A 20,439-nucleotide genomic window follows, 5' to 3' on the forward strand; every position below is an offset into this window, starting at 1 on the left:
CACCCTAGGTGCAGAGCCGAGCTGTCTACCCACTGGCTGGGGCGCATCCTCCAGCCCCAGGGAGCATCTCGGTCCGTCCTGGTGGTCACACTGGTCGGGCTTGCCTGCGGCTCGAGCGGAGGTGGTGAGTCCGGGGCCCAGCAGTGCTGGCTGATCGCGGAAGCACAGCGCATTGGCCGTTGCCATTCTGGGTACATTTAACCAATGAGAGGTACCGTCAGGGTCTTTCTGCTGTGGGTGCAGGCTGCGCGTCACAGCACGAGAGGTCACAGTGCCCCAGGGGCCACCGCGTCGTCACGGCCAGGATACCCTCTCCTGCGGACCCAGTCACACTCAGCAGCAGGAGGAGGATGTTCCGGAAGCCCCAGCACAAGTCCTCTGACATCCCTCTGCCTGGACGGTGCCGGGGCCTGTGGCTGGGCCAGCCCTCAGCAGAGGGACTGGGCGGGCTCCGCTGGCTGGAGCTGGGGCTCTTTTCTGCTCACGTTTGGGGGGAGGTGGGGGTGGGCATCCGGAGAGAACTAGGACTGTCAGGAAGTACTGATTCTCTCAGTGGTGGAGTGTGGGGTTCCCACACATCCAAGGAAGTCTCGACACCGGCCACGTGTGCTACAGTTCAGCTCAGCTGTGACACCGTCTACCCGCGGTGGCATCAGACCCCCAGGTTAAGGGCTCGGTCCCACAGGAGTGCCCCCCCCGACCTCTCCCCCAACTTCAGATGCCGGCTGAAGCCAGGTTGTCACGTGTGCTTCTGACCCACCAGCTGTAGATCAGAGGCTCCCACGCCCCCCTCCTCAGGTTTGATTAACTTGTGAGAGCAGCTTGCCAGAGCAGAACTCAGAGGAGCCCTTTACTTACTAGATCGTAGGCTTATGATAAGAGGACGTGACTCAGGAGCAGCCCGATGGAAGAGACGCACTGGGGAGGGTGTGGGGAGGGGTCCCGAGCTTCCACGCCCCTCCCCCCACCCCCCCCCAGTCTCCACGCCTTCCCAGCCTGGGCGCCCTCTGAACCCGCTCCTTCGGGGTTTCTACGGAGGAGTCCTTACGCGGGTGTGATCGACTACATCACGAGCCACTGGTGACTGATTCCACCTCCGGCCCCCCTCCGCTCCCGGAAGGTCGGGCTGGGACCCACGCTCCGGGCCTCCGGTCACGCGGTGGCTCCACCGGCATCCAGCCCCATCCTTGGCTGCTTTCCCAGAGTCACCTCATCGACGTGTGGAAAGACACCTTCATCCTTCTCAGCAGGGGAAATGCCAAGGGTTCTAGGAGCTCTGTGCCAGGAACAGTGGACAGAGACCCAGGACGTCTTTCTTGTTGTAAATCATGCTGTCATGGCCAGGAATGGGGTGGGGAACAGCTGTAGCAGCGTCTGACACCACGTGCTCCAGGGGCCACGGCCGGGACACCGGGGGCGGCTCACCGAGCTCCACAGAAGGAAGCTGGGTGGTGTGAGGGCGCCACTTGGACGCCCCCTCCTGGGAGGGAGGGCCTCTACCCAGATGTGCAGATCATGCAGCAGGCATTTGAGACACGCAGGTTGAACCGGGCCCTTGGGAAACAGCAACAATGTAGGATCCTCGCCTCTGGGAAACTTTCAGTCTAGTGGGAAGACAGACTTGAACCAGAAACTGAAAATGGCCAGACGGTTACCGTGAATGTGAGATGGAGGCAGAGAGGATGTGCCTGGGATGCCAAGGCCGTGCCGTCGGCCGAGGGAGCAGCTGGGCTGAGCCGGCGGGCGGGAGGCGGCCCTGGACGTGGGGAGGATGAGCGAGCCGCGGGCACGCCCCGCAGGAGGCCGTGGGCGAGCAGCCTGCCCAGTGATGCCGAAACTGAGGGGGAGCCCCAGGAGCTGTAGGGATGGCCAGGTGTACGCCCCGACCCCCGCAGGGACCTGGCTTGTGTGCAGCCGGACCCTGGGGCCTGGCCGTGTGAGGTTGGAGGCGCATGGCGGGAGCGGAAGGAAACCCCGTCCAGGCACGTTGGACTCAGCACGCGGCCTGAGCGTGGAGGCTGCTGCCCGTCTAGGCGCCTCCCGTCGCCGGGAGCCCCGGGGGCCCCGCAGAGCTGAGGGCAAGCCAGCGGCGTCGCCCGGGAAGCTCGTTGGGCTCTTGTTTCCTGACCAGCTGTCCAGCCCACAAGGGCACCGTGGTGCGTCCTTCGGTGGAAAAGTCCTGTTTTCCCTCAGCTGTTGTGCACATTTTCACCAGCCGGAAGGCGAGGTGGCGGGCGCGGCACGAGCAGGGAGGACGGGGCACCTGTGGCGAGTGGACAGCGGGCGGCCCTTCCCTCTGAAGTGGGGCCGGCGCTCTGGGTGCCCAGCGAGGTGCCTCCGGTGCCTTCGGGTGAGAGCCTGGGGCTCCAGGGGCTTCGCAGCCCGGCCATCTACCAGGTCTGAGGGGCCTCTGCCGGTAACGCCAGAGGCTGGAGACCCTCCTTAGTGCTGACCTCGTGGGGCAGATGGCCGACGCGGTGCCTTCCTGGTGCCACTGCTTCTTTATTAGCAGGGCACGCGTCACCGGGCACGTCTGTTATCGCCGGGGATGAGCAGCGAGCCAGTGGTGGGCTAGATCCAGGGCGCCGAGGGCAGCCCTCCCTCCTAGGCCTCTCCGGGGACTCGGCTGCTGGCCTCAGCCAGGCTCCGGGGCATCTGCGTGCCTGATGGGGGACGCAGCCTCCCTTGGGGAAATGCAGCTGCGGAGGCTGACCTGGGCCGTCTGACGGGCACCGGGGCTGACGTGGCACCTTACTGACCTCCCGCTTCGTCCCTCGTGAGGCCCAGGGCCTGGCTGAGAGTCTGGGGCCTTCCTGTCTTGAGTGGGTCTCTTGCGGCCTGGGCGAGCCTGACAGCGGGGGAGACCCGGCACCCCTGAGCGCATTCCGTGCCCGTGGCTCCTGAGGGGCCAGCCCTCCGCCTGGCCCATCCTGGCAGCAGCCTGTTTCCCTTTTCTGCCCCTGGGGTGGAGCTGGGCCGGCGCCTGCCTGCTTCTATGCCTGCTCCAGGATGCCAGCAGGCTGGGGACAGGGGAAGGCCATGGGTTATTTTAAGTCTGTTGATGTGGTTTATTCACATAGTCTTTGGGGAGCTACCATTCTGCCTGCTCCTTTCTGTCTCAGATTTGTCAATTAGCAGACTGTGTTTGCTTCTTGGGTAGATGCCATTGCTGGCTACTGGCAGGGTAAAGAATGGGAAAGAAGTTATTTGGCTGAGAAACCCAGCAGTGGGACAGGGGAGAGTCTCGGGTCTTCACTAACGCCCACGTCTGCTCAGTGGCCAAGCCAGGTCCCCGTCTTGCGTGAGCGTCTGGGTCAGTGCGGCACGTGCGCCCATCGGGACAAGTTTGGCTGTAACGGAAGCCCAGGTGCGGTGGCTTAAACGGTGGGGGTGTATTTATTTCAAGAACAAGTCGTTGGGCAGAAGGCCTGGCAGGCACTGTGACTCGAGCAGAGTCCCCGTCCTCCTTCCCTCTTGATCTGGCCACCTCCTCAGGGCTGCAGGGTGGCTACTGTGCCTCCAGGCATCACGTCAGTCTTCCAGTTGGGAAGAAGGAGGGGCCCAAAGCCTTTCCTAGTGAGGTTTTGTTGTTTTATGTGGGAGGGGCAGCCTCCCTAGGGGCCTCGTTGGCAGAACGAAGTCATAGGGCACCTCTGGCTGGAAGCGGAGCTGCGGTGGCGATTTTAGGTGGACATTTGACACCCCCAGATCAAAGAAGGGGCTGGGCGCTGGTCGGGTGGTGGGCTGGAGGGCTCCCTGCTGTGGGACCTGGGGACCTGGGTGCAGGGTCTCTATGGACGCGTTGCCGCCTGCGCCAGCCTCATTTCCTCGCGTGTCCGGTGGGAACGTCTGCAGCTGCTGGGAGCAGGTGGAGCGTCCAGCTCACCGTCCGGCTGGGGGGGGCAGGGGCGCCTGCTCCCTCTGCGTCCTGCCTGCCTCCCACAGGATGTGGGGGGAGGAGCTGCGTCTGGAGGTGGCAGTGGGGGTGCTTCTGCGCGGAGGGGATGCTGCACGGGGGCTGAGGTCCCGTCCTCCTTCCCGAGGAGCCGGCACCCCTCTCCTGACTCCTTCGTTCTGAAGCCGACCTAGGCTTCCACGGGGCCCTGCGCTCTCCTGACTCCCAAGGGTGTGGGGTGGAGGGGCTGTGCTCTCATCAAAGCCGAGGTGGGAGTGCTTCCTGGGCCCCGGGCTCTCGTGAGGCTGAGGCAGCCCGCTGCCTGCGTTCTTCCCCACGGCAGGCAGCGTCTCCCATTGTGGACGAGTCGGTAGGCTTTCTAAGGGAGGATTCCGGTGCCCCGTGCTTTGCTAGGACCCGGGGGCCAGGGGGGGTGGCTACTCTGTGAGGCCTTTCCATGATGCCCGTGGGCCACCCGGCCCTGCCGCCCTCTAGCCTGGGCTTGGCCCCATGTCCCTTTGTTCCTGCTAACTCTGCCCTCCGGGTCCTCCCCTAACACACCTGGCGGCCTCTGCCCACAGGCCTGCACCCTTGCCCTGTGGCCGCTCCGTCCTCCCCCTCCTGTCCCTGAGCTGTCGGTGTGCAGCCATGGATGACGGCACGGATAGGCTCTGGGTGTCAGCCGGTGTGCAGCACAGCCGTTTGTGGCCGGCCAGTGGACCCAGGGCTGCCTTCTCTTCTCACTGACAACGCTGGCCATTAATAGCAGCACATTGTGGGCGCCCTGGGGAATGTCAAGCGGCTGCGGGCTGGCGCGGGAGCCCAGCGTGTGCTTACCCTCCTCGGGGAGGGTTCCTGAGCCGGGAGTAGCTGGTCTGTGGCGGGTGCCCCGTCCTCCTTTGTCCCTTTGACTGTCTGCGGGGCTGCCTTGGTGTTCGCTCCAGAGCGGAGGGCTTTGCACCTCAGGGTTCCCAGCCCCAGCTGCTGCTGGGCCCCTCGACCGGGGCCGGGCCGGCCTGGGGGCCACCGGGGGCCAGGTAGCTGCCCGAGAGCCTCACCTCAGGCCGGGTCGCTTGGCCCAGTTCCCGGCCCTGGTCCCAGCCCTAGTGGAAGCCCCTTCATGACTGCAGGGGGCCACTGGGATCACTGGCTCCTCTTCTAAGGCGCCCTAAGCTTCTGGAGCCGTTTTCTTTTTTTGCGTTCACCTTGTCTCCTTGAGACCGGCTGGTGCTGCCCCAGGTTTCCTGACTGGGGTCTGAAGCCTGGGAGCAGATGACTCACCAGAAGATCTGGGTCTTGCTCTGGTCAGGGGCTGTCCCGCAGCAATCGCTGGAGGCTTGGGTCGGCTGCGTTCTCCTCTGCTCCGCGTGTGGGGTCTTCCTGCACCTCAGTTTCCCCCCATGCGGTGGTGATGAGGATGCCCGCAGCTCAGAGGTGTAGTGGGGGTTAAACGAGGTGTATTTTAGCCTCTAGGAAGATGTCTGCACTTAGTCGGTCCTCAACAAAAGCTGCACCCGGACGTTTCTCAGCCAGGCCTGAGCTGAAAGCCTTCCTCACCGTCGGTTTGAGGCTCGCGCTCCTCAGCTCCCCGGTTGTTGTTACTGCTCAGCTGTCACGTGGCTCTCCTGACCTTGACCTTCACCCCAGGCGTCTGCCCGACCCGGAGGGGTTCGCCCCCTCCTTCCCTTTGCCCTCCTGTCTGCCCCCACACCGGCTTCCTGTGCACCTGGGCCTGGGCTCCCAGGGCCACTGCCGGGGGTCACGCTGGGCCGGAGGGTCTTGGGCTCTGAGTCCGTCACTGCTGCTGGCTCGCCCCTCTCTTCGCCCTGTTCCAGGGGCTCCTGTGCCCCCCCCACCTGGCGCTGTGCCGAGCCCTGTCCGCACCTGCTGGCCCAGTCTGGCTGGGTTTCTTCGTCCTGGCCCCGCCTCCCTCTCCTCCCCTTGGAGCTGCTCTGTCCCCTCCGCCTGCTGTCCGAAGTGCCCCCACCCTCTGCTGCAGTGTCTTGAGAGCAGAGTTCGCTTCTCAAACTCCTTGAGGTTTGCTTTTCACGGCCATTGATACTTCGTTCTCAGAAACAACAGCTCTGGTGACTCCCCTTCTTCACGTGTCCTCCGTGGGGTCCTCCACACAGAGGAGCTGCCCTGTGCTTTACATTCTCCTTCCGCGCCCCCGCGCCTGCGTTTCTGCCTGCTCCACCCGCCGTCCTCCCGGTCCTGCCCTGCCAGAGCCTGCGGGCCGGTGGGGGAGGCAGACCCCGGCCAGTAGAGGCTCACTGGATCCCCAAGAGGGAAGCGTGTCGTGGCCGGAGGGCCAGGAACTTAGAGGACCAGCAGGACCTGCGTTAGATGGAGGTCAGCGAGGGCTGCTCTGGGGGGCGGACCTGGGGGTCAAGGCCTGGAGGAGCAGGAGGGGTGGTGCCCGGGGCCGGGGCCTGGGGCGGGTGCGCGGTGTGGGGGCGGGGCAGGGCCACCGCGGAGGGGCTTGTGGGCCTGGGGGGCGTGCAGCTTGGCTGCGGCAGGGGCCCCAGGAAGGTTTTCACAAGGTTCTGTGTGGGGAGCAAGGGTAAACCGCCAGTCCTGCTGAGAGGCCATGGCGGCCCGGACGACGGATGGCGGCCAGTGGGCGGGAGGAATGGGGGGAGGAGTGGACAGGCGGGTGAGGGAGAGGAAGAAGGAAGGCTTGTGCGGGGGCCTCAGTGCCGCCAGGCGGGCCCCGGTGACCAGGAGGGCGGAGAGCAGGTATGTGAGGAGGAGGCCCCCAGGGGCATGCGCTCCTCCTGCAGGTAACAGGCCAGGGTGGGGGGTGGTCTGGCGGTCGCTTGTCCCAGGAGGGGGAAGGGACCACAGCGCACGTGCCCACTCAGTAGTTTGAGGGCCAGACCCAGGCACCCTCCTGGACGAGGCTTGTTGCCCAGGGTGGCCGTGGGGCCGTGCCTAGCTGTAGGCTGGGGACAGCGGGAGACCTGCCCTGGGGTCCCCACGGAGCCCCCCCCCATCTGCTTGTGCCCTGCCCTCTGGTCAGGGCCTAACGGCTGTGGGTGCTGCCCAGACGGAGCCCTCCGGCACAGCGTGTGCAGAACAGCCGTCTTCCCCGGCCCTGGGCCCCCGGGCACTCGCCGTCACCGTGCTGAGCACGCCGTTCTGCACGTCCGGCAGCGCCTGCGGCAGGCGCCGTGCCCCCGGCTCCGCCCGGGCTCCACACGGCTGTGCGGGAGCAGAGGTGTCCCCGAAGAGTGGACTGTTTTTGGCTCTCCCTTCCCAGTGGCCACTGGCCGTCCAGGCAGCTCGCCTGGGGGCTTCCGCAGAGGCCTCAGAGTCGGGCCTGCTGTCGTGAAGAGGCCCCGTCGGGGGGCTGAGTGTGCTGAGGCCCGCGGCTCTTCCCGGGCCACCTGCCCACTCTTGGGCCCTGGCCAGGTCTCCCAGAGGAACGGTGATTTCCAGCAGGTCAGCTGGAGTCAGACAGCGGAAGTCCTCCTGGGCTGGAGCAGGATGCGGGGAGCGGGACTGAGGTCGGGTCTGAGCTGGCCTGGCCGCCGGTGCCGGAGTCGCGCGCGGGCCTGGTTCTGGTCGAGGACGGCCGCCTCTGCAGCGCGAGGCCCTGGCTCAGCCCCCGGTTCCCTCCCAGGCCCTCCCCTGAGCGGGTAGAGCCACGGGCTTTCGCGCTGAGTCCGGCGTCCCGGTTAGCGCTGCCCCGCCTGTCGCCATAAGCGGAAAGCCCTGTGGCAGGTGCTCAGCCCCCTGCCACGCTCACTTGGGATCTGGCGGCCGTGTCCAGGCCCAGCCTTCCCCCTCCTCCCGGGAAGACGCAGCTGAGTGAGGGCGGCTCGTGCTCTGCTGACCCCAGCACAACCCTGCTGACCCGCAGAGGCTCTGGAAGGCTGGCAGAGAGAGACGGACACGGAGGGTGGCCCCGTCTTCCTTGCCCTCTGGCTTTCCCTGGAGGCCCCCGGACTGGAGAAGGGATCACGCTTGTCCCTTTGGTCCACCCTGCGGGGCCCCGTGGGGCTGGTGTTTGCCCCCGGCCTGTCCTGGCACCTCTTTGCTCTTTCTCCCTGAGAAGAACTTGCCTGTGTTGCCCTAACTTGATTCCTGTCTCTGCTCCCTTGGGGGAGCTGGGGATTCTGCTCCTTTGCTGGGCTCTCTGGCCAGAACAGTCCTGAGTCTCTAGGATCTTAGCGTGGAGAACTTTTAATTGTTCGGTTACGTTCAGCAGCTGGCATTGGAGGCTGTGGCCTAGCCTGGGCTCAGGAGCCACACTGCCTGGGACCAGTCCTGCGCCCTGGCTGTGCTCCTTGGTCGTCACTGAACCTCTCGTGTCCCTTCTCTTAAAGGGGGCAGTGGTCGTGCCTGGCCGGTGCCTAGGTTTTCTGCAGAGTCTCGCGATAATCCACGGGAGGTGCTGGGGGGTACTTGGCACCCGGCGGACTGAACGTTGCTCTCGCGCGGCTCAGTGGGGGCAGGGGTGGGGGGCGCATGAGTCCTGCTGTCCGCCCCCGCCCCAGATGCACCCCTCGTGCCTCACGGAGCTCCCTCCTTTGAGGCCCTGGAAAGGGGTTTCTGTTCTGAAGGGTTCACAGCAGGGTTCGGACCAGGCAGATCTGGTACCTGGTACCTGCTGTTGCATTGCCTGTGGTCATGGGGCTGGGGGTTCAGCTGGGTGCTGCTTGTGCGGGTTCGGGAAGGTGGGGAGGAGCCCAGCGACCCCGTCGTGCTTCTCATTCCGTCACTGGAGCAGGCGGAGTGGCCGTGTTGTTACCACAGCCGGCATCCTAGTGCCCTTGGTGGTGGGAGCCTGAGGCCCGGTCCCGGGGCCTCTGCCTGTCGTGCACGTTGGGCCACGAGGTGGCAGTCCCGGGCCGCGCTGGCTGGAAGGACGGCTGCGGGGAGCAGGCCTGGGCCAGGGGAGGGCCTGCATCCAGCTGAGGGGCTTGAAAGGCCCCTCGTCTGGCCTGACCTTCCCCTGCCCCCTTCACCTTCTGCCGGGAGATCTAGGCCTCGGCCTCTTTCCGTCCCCAGGCCTCTCGATCCCCCGGTGAGGCTGCCCGGAGGGACAGGGCTGCAACCTGCCTTCCCGCCCGGTGGGGCTGCCTGGGGGAGGGCTCCCCTCTTCTCCTGCTGTATTCTTACCCAGAAAGTCGCTGGCGTCCTGTAGGGGAGGGACGGTGGGGACCGGATGGGGGGTGGGAAGCGTTGGGCTTTCCTGCTGGGCTGCGCTGTGCTGCCGCGCAGCTGCCCGCCGCTTTGCTCCTGGAGCAGCGAAGTCACTGGGGTCGGGGTGGCCAGAGAAGAGTCTGCGGTCTTCGTCCCAGAGGTCTTCCCAGCCGGCGGACGGAGGCGACATGGGCCCCCCCGACAAGCGCCTCCTGCGGGGCTGGCCACCGCACGTGCCTTCTTCTCGGCTCCCTTCTGCAAAACGAGCAGGCCCTGACTTGGCTGTGGCTGCACAGATGCTGCGGTTTTGGCAGCCCTGGTATTTTTCAAGGCCCAGGGAAGTCAGCTAACAGCAACGGCTGGAACTTGCCACGGCGAATAGCTGTTGGGTTTCAGGACCCTCCAGCTGGCCTCCGAACGTGGACTTCCCTGCTGACGCCAAGATCCTGGCGGCTCCTGCTGCCGAAGAGGAGGGGTCTGCAGGCCCTGCTCACCTGCCGCCGCTCCTTCCAGGCCACTGGCCGCCGGGGTGGGTCCTGGGCAAGCACTGCAGCGCTTGTGAGTCGGGGCCTCGTCGGGCCTGGAGACCAGCGGCTCCTGCCTCTCTCCCAACCCCCTTCCCCCCAGCAGACAGGCTCTCTGCCCAGAGCCTTCGTGGGCTGCCTTCCACACTGGCAGGGAATCAGGGCCTTTGGGCTTTCTTTTCTCTCCCCCGTGGGCCACGGCGCTCCCGCGTGCGTCCCGAGTCCGGGCCCCCAGACCTGGGGCCACCCGAGAGACCCAGCGGGGCGTCTTCCCTGGGGGTGGGGGATGGTGTCCCGGTTCTGGGTGGAGAGTTCCCGGCAGCACAGACGTCCCTGTGGCCCTGGGCTTTAATCTCCATTTACAGGGACACGACGACAGGGACCTAGGCCACGTCAGTCCGTAGAAGAATCTCAACGGACAGAGCGACAGGTCTCTGAGCCATAGTCTGCACGGACTGGAGAGGGAGGTGCTGAGTCATAGAAAAGCCCAGAACATCCACCTGTGTTGCTCAGACCAGTTGTGCGGCCTCGGCGCCGTGTCTGCGGGCGTCAGTGTCTCCACCTGCGCCGGGGCAGGGTGCCCCTTCAGAGCCTCCCTCAGGAGAGGTGCCAGCAGCCGGCTCAGGGTCAGGCGCGCACAGCGCCTCCTTCAGCCCCTGCGCCCGCACGCGGCCCGTGGAGGGTGTTCAGACCCCTGCGCACGTTGTGCCGGAACACCCCGTGGCCCCCCGGGCTGAGCTCCTTCCGAGGTGCTGGCTGTTGGCGGAGGAGGGAACTGGGGCAGGAGGCCAGCCCGTCCAGGAACATTCTTCCTGGCGTTTCCTCTCCAGGGTGGGCAGCTTCGAGAGGCTCAGCTGCCAGGTGACAATCCTGTGTGCGCTCCCTAATTGGTGTTCAGGGGAGATTGATTTTTGCCTGTGTCCCTGCTGCTGGAGCCCCGATGCCTCTCTCCTTAGGGACTACGTACCTCCAGATGAATTTTGTTTTAAGCCACCTCAGCATCCATCCTCCACTTTTCTAGAAGGACGCGTTGAGGAGAGATGAAGGTAGGTACTTTCTGCCACTTGACCTTGGAGGCTGTCCCTTGAAAGGGTCCCAGGAGAGAAGCTGACGGTGAACAAGCAGACGGCCACCAGGAGGAAGTGAGTGGGTGGCCAGTCTTCCTGGATCTGACACGTGGTCATCTTCTAGACTCCTGGGGAAGGGAGGCTGCAGGAAAGTCGGAGCCCCCGAGCAGACGTACGATACCCTGCCAAAGGGGGAGCCAGGGCGAGCGCAGGGCAGACGTCGGGCGCAGAGGGCACCAGGAGGGGACTGAGGAGGGGAAGGGTGCAGGAAACTCCAGCTCTCTGCACGGTTGCCCTGGCTGGCTCGCGGCGGATGGACCTTGGCCGGGAGGCGTGTGCAACTGCAGACCATCGGAACTGGGAGCAGGTTCCCAGCCTGTCACTGGGTAGGGGACTGAGGCCCAGACGAGGTGGCGGTCCTGTCCGAGGGCCTGAGCCGGTGCCCGTGTCTGAAAGCGCCTGGCCTGTGTCTTGGGCTCCGGGCTGGCCACGCCGGCTGGGGTCATCTCTGAGGCTGGGCTGCGCACGTGGCCTCAGGAAGTGTCTCTCACACCGTTCCTTGAAATCTGGTAGTTTCCCTGAGCTCCCCAGGGAATTTGCAGTATATCTGTATTTGAGTCACTGTAGCTCTTTTTTTGGCAGCCTGATTATTTAGGCCTGACAGGTAGGCACAACTGTCTCATTAAATGCAGATATATTTGTGTGGCTTGGAAAAAAAAATGGAACATTCCATTAGTCTAAAAAAAGAACACTGGTCGTTCCTTTTATTCGTAAACTCAGTGTATTAGAATTTGCTGTCATTAAATGTATGAAGTGGAAACGAAGCCTCTCTTGTTCGTTGTTGCTGTGATCTGCTCAGGTTCTGGGTGCTGTGGTGCGTCCCGGCAGGTGCGTGTGCAGACCCTCCTGTTGCCGGGGCGGGGACAGGCTCCGCAGACGCTCCGCGGCTCAAGGGCCCCTTGCCCAGAGCCCTGCAGCAGGGCTGGGCTCTAGGCGACATCTCCCCGGGTGTGTCGCAAAGAAGGAAGGCAGGGGGTTGTGTTGGAGCATGGAGGACAGGTGTGCTTTCCTCTCTTCTGAGGTGGCGTTCAGGTCACACATTTTAAAGTTAATTCAGTGCATTTCCCGCCTTCACGTTCTCGTGCGACCGTCGCCTCTTCGTAGTCGCAGAACATTTCTGTCACCCTTGTGCGGCTCTTGGGTGTGCTGTTTCCTGTGGGACGTAGCCTGTGAGCAGGGGCAGGCAAGAAGCGCGGAAGTGATCGGGGAGCACCGGGAGCAGAGCTTGCCGGGTGGAGGGGACTCAGAGGACTCAGCGGGAGGCCAGGAGCTGGGCACCGAGCAGAGGGAGGGGGCGCTGGAGGCGGGGCGGGGGCCTGCGAGGCCAGCACCTTGATCCAGCGGGCATGCTGCGGGTACTCAGTAGGTGCTGCGTCCTCCCCGGCCGCCCCCCCGAGTCCCATCGTAGCTCCTTGTCTATCTCAGTCTGGTTACCTGCACGTATCCTGTTAAGCGAGGCAAGAAGGCGTGACACGTGTTTCGTTTGTGTCCTGCTCCTGCAAACTGACTAGTGGTTACACATCTCTACCTCTTCCTCCCATTCGTTTCCTCATGGATAAAAATCTTAAAAAAAGTCCAACAGTATTTATGAGTTCCTTGATAAATTTGCAGTTCTACTTTTCTTGAGGGCATTGCCTCAAGAAACAAAAGATATGACCTATCTGGAGAAGATCCAGGGAAAGAGACCTAAAACTAGTAAAGCAGGGGTGAGGTGGTGGGGTGAGAAGGAAGCGGGGCTTCTCTGGGGACAGTGCTAACAGAGGGGCTCCTGTGCCCCGACAGGCCAAGGCTGCGTTGTTTACGACGCACGGACTCCTTCACCAAACTCAGACCAGGGCCAGGAGTGGTTTCTCCAGGATTGAATGGGAAATGCTGGTCTTACTGAGCACAGGGCATCTTGGGGGGGGCGACACACCATGAGGTGGCACACGGCAGAAACGTGAGCCAACTTTAAGGACAGTTTAGGTCAGAAGTGGCCGAGCAGGCTGCAGCAACAAGTGAGAGTTGGCAGCGGAACACAGCCGGGCCCGGTGAGGACTCACAGGGCCCCTCCCAGCCGCCTGCCGCCCCGAGTGTGGGCCCAGGGGTGCCGAGCTGGACATACGGGGCTTCTGGGAACTTTTAAGCGTCAGCAAGTATTCACACTGAAAAAAAGAAGAGGAAGGAGTTGGAGGAGAAAGAAACTGTGGTATAAACAGGACCAACCTAGAGGCTGAATGTGGTCCAAGGCCCACTGACTTCCAAACTCTGGTTTGGGTGAGCCTCCCATCAGGGCTTTTGGGGGAATTCAGGCTGTCAGTAAGTTTACGAGCTGCAATTCAGGACCGGGTGAACTCTTCTAAAAGCCCTCTGTGGCCCCGTCGTCACCTTAAGTTTGTCATCTGTAAAAGAGACGACCGGGAGCCTTAAAAATGTTGCTTAAAAGGCGCAGTTAAATAGAGGAGACCCTCGGCGAATTGACAGATCTCCCTGTGGCCATCCGTGCCCGTCAGCGGTGCCGCCCGGTGTCCCCTCCAGCCTGCAGCCGTCCGCTAGTTTTAGCTCTTCTGTCACTCCGTTAAACCCTACTCACCTCCCCGGGCTGCTGTATGTTTAATTATGTAAATGGCGTCACAAATCACTGTGCTGCCGAACTACATCTCATTTCCCAGAGCAAATCAAAGCATGTTCCACCGTGTCCTGTTGGTCATCTGTCCTGCCTGGAAGTAGGCGCAGGGCAGGGTGGCGGCTTTCCTCTCGGGAAGCAAGTCGGGAAGAGGGTGGTGTGTGGGGAAGGGCCTCATGGGATGCATGCGGGATCGCTCTGATCAGTGACTTTCCTCTCTTAACTCAAGGTGTGCGTCTCGTGTCTCTGTTAAGCCAGCTCGTGGCAGACTCACTTTCTTCACTTGGCTTTAATGCTCCAGCCGCCGTGCAAGGTGGTGTCTGTCTGTGGAGGGGGGCTGGCACGCTGTCCTCTGGAGGCCCCCGAGGGAGCCCGCTCTGACCCCGGCTCAGGCCGAGGCCGGGCACCTTCTCCCGGCAAGGCCACCCTCTGTCTGGCCTGAGTCACTGACGTTGGAATTCAAGCTCCTTTTCCCGTGATGGGTCTTCGGTAAAAAAGAAGGAGCGAGCTCCCTTCTTGGCCTCCGTCGTGGTCTCGGGTGCTCTGTGGAGTTCTCTGCTCGTCCTCTTGGCTCTGCAGCTGCTGAGCTCCTCTGTCCCCCAGCCCAGCCCTGCTGCCGGCTCCCGCACCCTGCTTCTCCCTGGGCCGGGGCTTTGATCCTGGCCGCTGCCTGCGGCGACTCTCGGAGCCGGAGCCGTGTCTCACAACACGATTCTCTTCCTGCCGGGCTGGTGCTGGGTCTCCCTGCACCGCTGTGCTGACAGCTGAGCTGACCGCTGGGTCCTGTGAGGTCCTTGCAGATACTGCCCTCTCATCCGTATCATCGGGGACCTCGTCTCCCGAGAATGAGAACGTTCTCCTCCGCGACAGCAGCGAGGTGACCGTGCTTCGTACCTGACACGGAAGCCGGGGGCAGGTTTCCCGGGCGGCCCAGTCACGTCCTCGAGGACTGGCTCCTGAAAGCCCAGGGTCGGGTCAAGGGGCCTGCGCGACGTGTGCCTGTGCCTCCGCGGTGTCCCTCCATCTGTAGAACGGCCACCAGGCACCGGGCAATCTCTCGTGACGCCGGCGGTGCCGAGGCATCCAAGCCGTGGTTTTCTAGCGCGTCCCTGAACTTGGTGCAGCTGGTCATCGCCTCGCGATGAGGTTCGGGTCAGAGCTCGTGCTCCTCTTGGCGAAGCAGCTCAGGGGCACGTGATGCCTCCTCGCCTCAACGTGTGGGTGATGTTAAGTTTGGTTGTTGGCTGAGCTGGGTGGACCAGCTTTCTCTCTTTCACAGCACCTTCTCCCCTGAGGTGAGCTAGCAGTCTTGGGGGTCACGCTTTGGGACTCTGGAATATGCTGCTTCCAGCCTCTTATCCAGTGATTTCCTGTCCATTCTATTCCTAACATTCTTCACATTTTTAAGTCATTCTTTTACTGTGGTGAAGTATATATAACATAAAATTTGCCATCGTAACCATTTTAAGTGTACAATTCAGTGACATTAAGATTATTCACAATACTATACATCTGTCACCACCATACGTTTGAAGAACTTTTTCATCTTTCTAAACAGAAACTCAGTCCCCATGAAACAGCTGCTCCCCAGTCCCTCCCCCACCCCTCGTAACTCCCGCTCCACGTCCTGTGTCTGTGAATCTCACGGCTCGAGGGGCCTCATGTGAGTGGAGTCACACAGGATCTGTCCTTTTGTGACTGGCTCATTTCATGGGGCATAATGTCCCCAAGGTTCATCCAGGTGGTAGCAGGTGTCAGAATTGTCTCCCTTTTAAAGGCAGAATCATATTCCATTGCATGTGTAGACCACACTTTGCTTCTTCATCCACCGGTCACAGACACCTGGTCGCTTCCACCTTTTGGCTATTGTGAATAGTGCTGCTGTGAATGTGGGTGTACAGATACCTCTTCCGGACTCTGCTTTCAGTTCTTTTGGTATATACCCAGAAGTGGAATTGCTGGATCATATGGGAATTCTATTTTTAGTAGTTTGAGCATGGAACTGCCATGCTGTTTTCTATAGCAGCTGCAGCATTTTCCATGCTTACCAGCAATGTATAAGGGTTCCAATATCTCCGCTTCCTCACCAACATTTATTCTTTGCCGTTTCTGTTTTGTTTTGTTTTTTTTATAGCCATCCTAGTAGGCGTGAAGTGGTATCTCATCATGGTTTTGAGTTGCATTTCTCTGATAACCAATGCTGTTGAGAATCTTTTAATATACTTCTTGGGCATTTATATATTTTCTTTGGAGGAATATCTCTTTAGATTCTTTTGCCCATTTTTAAATTGGGTTTTTTTTAAAAAAATTATTGGCTTGTAGGAGTTCTATATATATTCTAGATTCAAGTTCCTAATCAGATATATGATTTGCAAACATTTTTTGTTTTTTGTTTGATAGCTTCTTGATAATGTCCTTTGATACAAAAAGTTTTAAATTTCAATAAAGTTCAACTTTTCATTTTTTCTTTTGTTGCTCATGCCTTTAGTGTTGCATCTAAATCTTTTTCCACTTAAAAGGTCTTGAAGATTTACCCCTGTGCTGTCTTCTAAAAATTTTATGGTCTTGATCCTTGGTCTATTTTGAGTTAGTTTTTTATATGGTGTGAGGTAGGGGTCCAACTTCATCCTTCTGCAGGTGGACATCCAGCTGGCCCAGCACCATCCGTTGAAGGGACCATTCTTTCTCCATTGGATGGTCTTCGCACCCTTGCCCAACATCAGCGGCCACACGTATATGGGTTTATTTCCGGACTGTCATTTCTCTTCCACTGGCCCACCATCTATCCTTTTGCCACTACCACACTGTTTTGGTTGCAGTGGCTTTGTAGGAAGTTTTGAAATTGCAAAGTGTGAGGCTTTTAATGTTGTTCTTCTCTTTCAAGATTGTTTTGGCTATTCAGTCCCCACTGCAATTCCATGTGAATTGAAGGATTGATTTTCCATTAATAGGAAATAAAAGATGTTAGAATTTTGGTAGGGATCGCATTGAATCTGAAGTTTGCTTTGGGTGGTTTATTAGTTTCCTAATGCTGCTGTAACAAAGTACCACAAGCTGGGATGGCTTAAAAAACAAATAAAGGAGTTCTCAGGGACATGCTGTGTCTGAAAGAACTCAGGAGGAATCTGTTCCATGCCTTTCTCTTGCCTTCTGGTGTTTGCTGGAAATCCTTAATGTTCCTTGGCTTGCAGCCGCATAACTTCAATCCTCATCTCTCTATTCACATGACAGTCTTCCCTCTGTCTCTGTCTCTATGCCCATATTTCCCTCTTCTTGTAAGGACACCAGTCATATTGGATTTAGGTCCCACCCTGATCCATTGTGACTTCATCATAGCTAATTGTATCCTTCCAAGTAAGGCTGCATTCTAAAGTTTTGGTGGATGTGAATATTAGGAGGATACTATTAAATTGTTAGTATTGATATTTTTTTCTTTTTCTTGATTTTTTTGATGTGGACAATTCTTTTTTTTTTTTTTTTAAGCGGTATGCGGGCCTCTCTGCTGTGGCCTCTCCCGTTGCGGAGCACAGGCTCCAGACGCGCAGGCTCAGCGGCCATGGCTCACGGGCCCAGCCGCTCTGCGGCATGTGGGATCTTCCCGGACCGGGGCACGAACCTGCGTCCCCTGCATTGGCAGGCGGACCCCCAACCACTGCACCACCAGGGAAGCCCGCCGTGGACAATTCTTTTAAAATCTTTATTAAATTTGTTACAACACTGCCTCTGTTCCATGTTTTGCTTTTTTAGCTGCAAGGCATACGGGATCCCAGCTCCCCGACCAGGGATTGAACACACACACTGCCCCCCAGACATAGGAAGCCAAAGTCCCAACCACTGGACCACCAGGGAAGTCCTGGTATTGACATCATAACGATATTAGTTTTTTCTAACCATGAACATGAGGTGTTTTTCCATTTATTGAAGTCATTTAAATTTCATCAGTGTTTTGTAGTTTTCAGTGTATAATTCTTTCATATTCTTGTTAAATTTATTCTTTTATATGCTCTTGTAAATGAAATTGCTCTCTTAATTTTATTTTTGTATTGTTCATTCCTGGTGTATAGAAATACAGGTGATGTTTGAGTGTTGGTCCTGTACCCTACAATTTTGCTGAAATCATTTTATTAGTTTTAATAGCTTTAGAACTAAAAATAGCTTTAGCTATTGGAACTAATAGCAAATGGAAGTGTCCTTCTGTTCCTAACTTTTCTGAGCGTTTTTATTATGAAAAATACCTTTTCATAATAAAAACTGTTGGGTTTTGTCAGCTGCCTTTTCTGCGTCAGTTGAGATGATTACATTTTTTTCCCTTTTGTTTTATTATTATGATGTATCATATTGATTGATTTTTCTCATGTTGAACCAGCCTTGCATTTCTGGTATAAATCCATTTGATCATGGTGTATAATCCTTAGACTGTGACGTTGGGTTTGGCTTGCTAGTGTTTTGTTGAGGATTTTGCCTCTGTGTTCATAAGGGATATTAGCCTATATCTTTTTTTGTGATGTTGTTATCTGGCTTCGGTGTCAGAGTTATGCTGGCCTCATAGAATGAGTTAGGAAGTGTTTCCTCCTCTTCAGTTTTTTGGAAGAGTTTGAGAAGGATTGGAGTTAATTCTTCTTTCAATGTTTGGTAGAATTCACCTGTGAAGCTGTCTGGTCCTGGCTTTTCTATGTTGGGAAGTTTTTGATTACTGACAGAATCTCTCTACTTGTGATAGGTCTTTTGAGATTTTCTATTTATTCTTGACTCAGTTTAAGCAATTCATGTGTTTCTAGGAATTTGTCCATTTCCTCTAGGTTATCGGAGTTGTTGACATACAGTTGTTTATAATACTTTCTTATAATTCCTTTAATTTTTATACAGTCAGGCCCCACTTTCATTTGTTTTAGTTATTTGTATCTACATCTTTTTCTTTGTCAGTCTAGCTAAAGGTTTGTCCATTTTGTTCATCTTTTCCAAGAACTGACTTTTAGTTGATTATTTTTTTTCCATTCTCCATTTTGTTTACCTCTACTTTTTTTAAAATTGAAGTATAGTTGATTTACAGTGTCACATTAGTTTCAGGTGTACAGCACAGTGGTTCAGTTTTATATATATATATACATATGTATATATATGTGTGTGTGTGTCTGTATATATACGAGTGTATATGTGTGTGTATGTGTATATATATATATACATATATATGTAAACACATATATATAGAGACAGAGAGAGAGGGAGGGGGGAGAGAGAGAGAGAGAGAGAATCTTTTTCAGGTTCTTTTCCATTATATGTTATTACAAAATATTGAATATAGTTCCCTGTGCTACACAGTAGGTCCTTTTTGGTTATCTGTCTTATATATAGTAGTGTGTATATGTTAATCCCATCTTCCTAATTTATCCCTCCCCCCTCTTCCCCTTTGGTAACCATAAGTTTATTTTGTATGTCTGTGGGTCTATTTCTATTTCGTAAGTAAGTTCATTTGTGTCTTTTTTTCAGATTCTACATATAAATGATATCTTATTATATTTGGCTTTGGCTTTGGCTTACTTCACTTAGTATGATAATCTCTAGGTCCATCCATGTTGCTGCAAATGGCACTATTTCACTCTTTTTTATGGCTGAATAATATTCCATTATATGCATATATATATACACCCCACATTTCCTTTATCCATTCAACTGTTGATGGACATTTAAGTTGCTTGCATGTCTTGGCTATTGTATATAGTGCTTTAATGAACATTGGATCCATGTATCTTTTTAAAAATAACTTTATTTTTATTTATTTATGGCTGCATTGGATCTTTGTTGCTGTGTGCGGACTTTCTCTAGTTACAGCAAGCGGGGGGCTACTCTTCGTTGCGGTGCACTGGCTTCTCATTGCGGTGGCTTCTCTTGTTGTGGAGCATGGGCTCTAGGCACGTGGGCTTCGATAGTGGTGGCACGTGGGCTGAGTAGTTGTGGTTCGCAACCTCTAGGGCGCGGGCTCAGTAGTTGTGGCTCGTGGGCTTAGTTGCTCTGTGGCATGTGGGATCTTCCTGGACCAGGGCTCGAACCTGTGTCCCCTGCATTGGCAAGTGGATTCTTAACCACTGCACCACCAGGGAAGTCCCATGCATGTATCTCTTTTGAATTATAGTTTTCTCCAGATATATGCCCAGGAGTGGGATTTCAAGATCATAGTAGTGTTTACCTCTCCTTCTAACCTTTACTGTTTCCTTTCTCCTGTTAGGTTTGGGTTTTGTTTGCTCTCCTATTTCTAGTTCCTCAAGGTGTAAACTTGGATTATTGATTTGAGACCTTTCTTCTTTATTAATGTAAGCATGTATGCTATAAATCTCTCTGTGAGCAGTACCTTCACTACATTACATAAGTTTTGGTGTGTTGTGTTTTTATTTTCATTCATATCAAAGTATTTTCTAATTTCTCTTCTTTGACCCCTTGGTTAAGAGTGTGTTATTTAATTTCCACATATTTGGGCATTTTTTCAGTTTTTCTTCTCTTACAGGTTTCTGGCTTTATTCCATTATGGTCAGAGAAGATACTTTCTGTGATTTCAGTCTTTCAAAATTTGTTGAGATTTGTTTTGTGGCCTAATATAAGGTCTGCAGTAGGGTGTGCTACATATGTCTATAAGGTCTAATTGTTTTATAGTGTTGTTCAAGCCCTGTATTTTCTTATTGATCTGCTGTCTAAATGTTCCATTCATTACTGAAAGTGAGGTATTGAAATCTCCAACTATTAGTATAGATCTTTGTATTTTTCCCTTTTATTTTGTTGATATTTGCTTCATATACTCTGGGCTTTTGTTATTTGATGCGTATATGTTTATAATTGCTATCTATTCTTGATGGATTGACCCTTTTATCAATAAGCGTCAATTATTTATATCCTTCTTTGTTTCTTGTGACTATTTTTGACTCAAAGTATATTTATTTCTGATATTATTATAGCCATCCAGTTTCTTACTTTTGCATGTTGTATCTTTTTTCATTCTTTCAGTTTCAACCCATGTGTCTTTGGATTTAAAGTAATTCTGTTGTATACAGTGTATAGTTGGATCGAGTTTTTCATCTGTTTTGCCAGTCTGCCTTTTGACTGGAGTGTACATTTACATGTAAGGTAATTACTGAGAAGGAAGAAGTT

The 20,439-nt window shown here is 56.2% G+C and overlaps 1 protein-coding gene across 1 annotated transcript in view; it reads left to right on the forward strand.

Annotated features, from left to right (window-relative positions):
• Positions 1 to 20,439, forward strand: part of CHCHD6 (coiled-coil-helix-coiled-coil-helix domain containing 6) — a 123,566-nt gene that overhangs the window by 21,279 nt on the left and 81,848 nt on the right. The gene's annotated exons all lie outside the window — the stretch shown is intronic.

This window comes from Kogia breviceps, chromosome 10 (assembly GCF_026419965.1).
Source record: "Kogia breviceps isolate mKogBre1 chromosome 10, mKogBre1 haplotype 1, whole genome shotgun sequence".
Lineage (NCBI taxonomy): Eukaryota > Metazoa > Chordata > Mammalia > Artiodactyla > Physeteridae > Kogia > Kogia breviceps.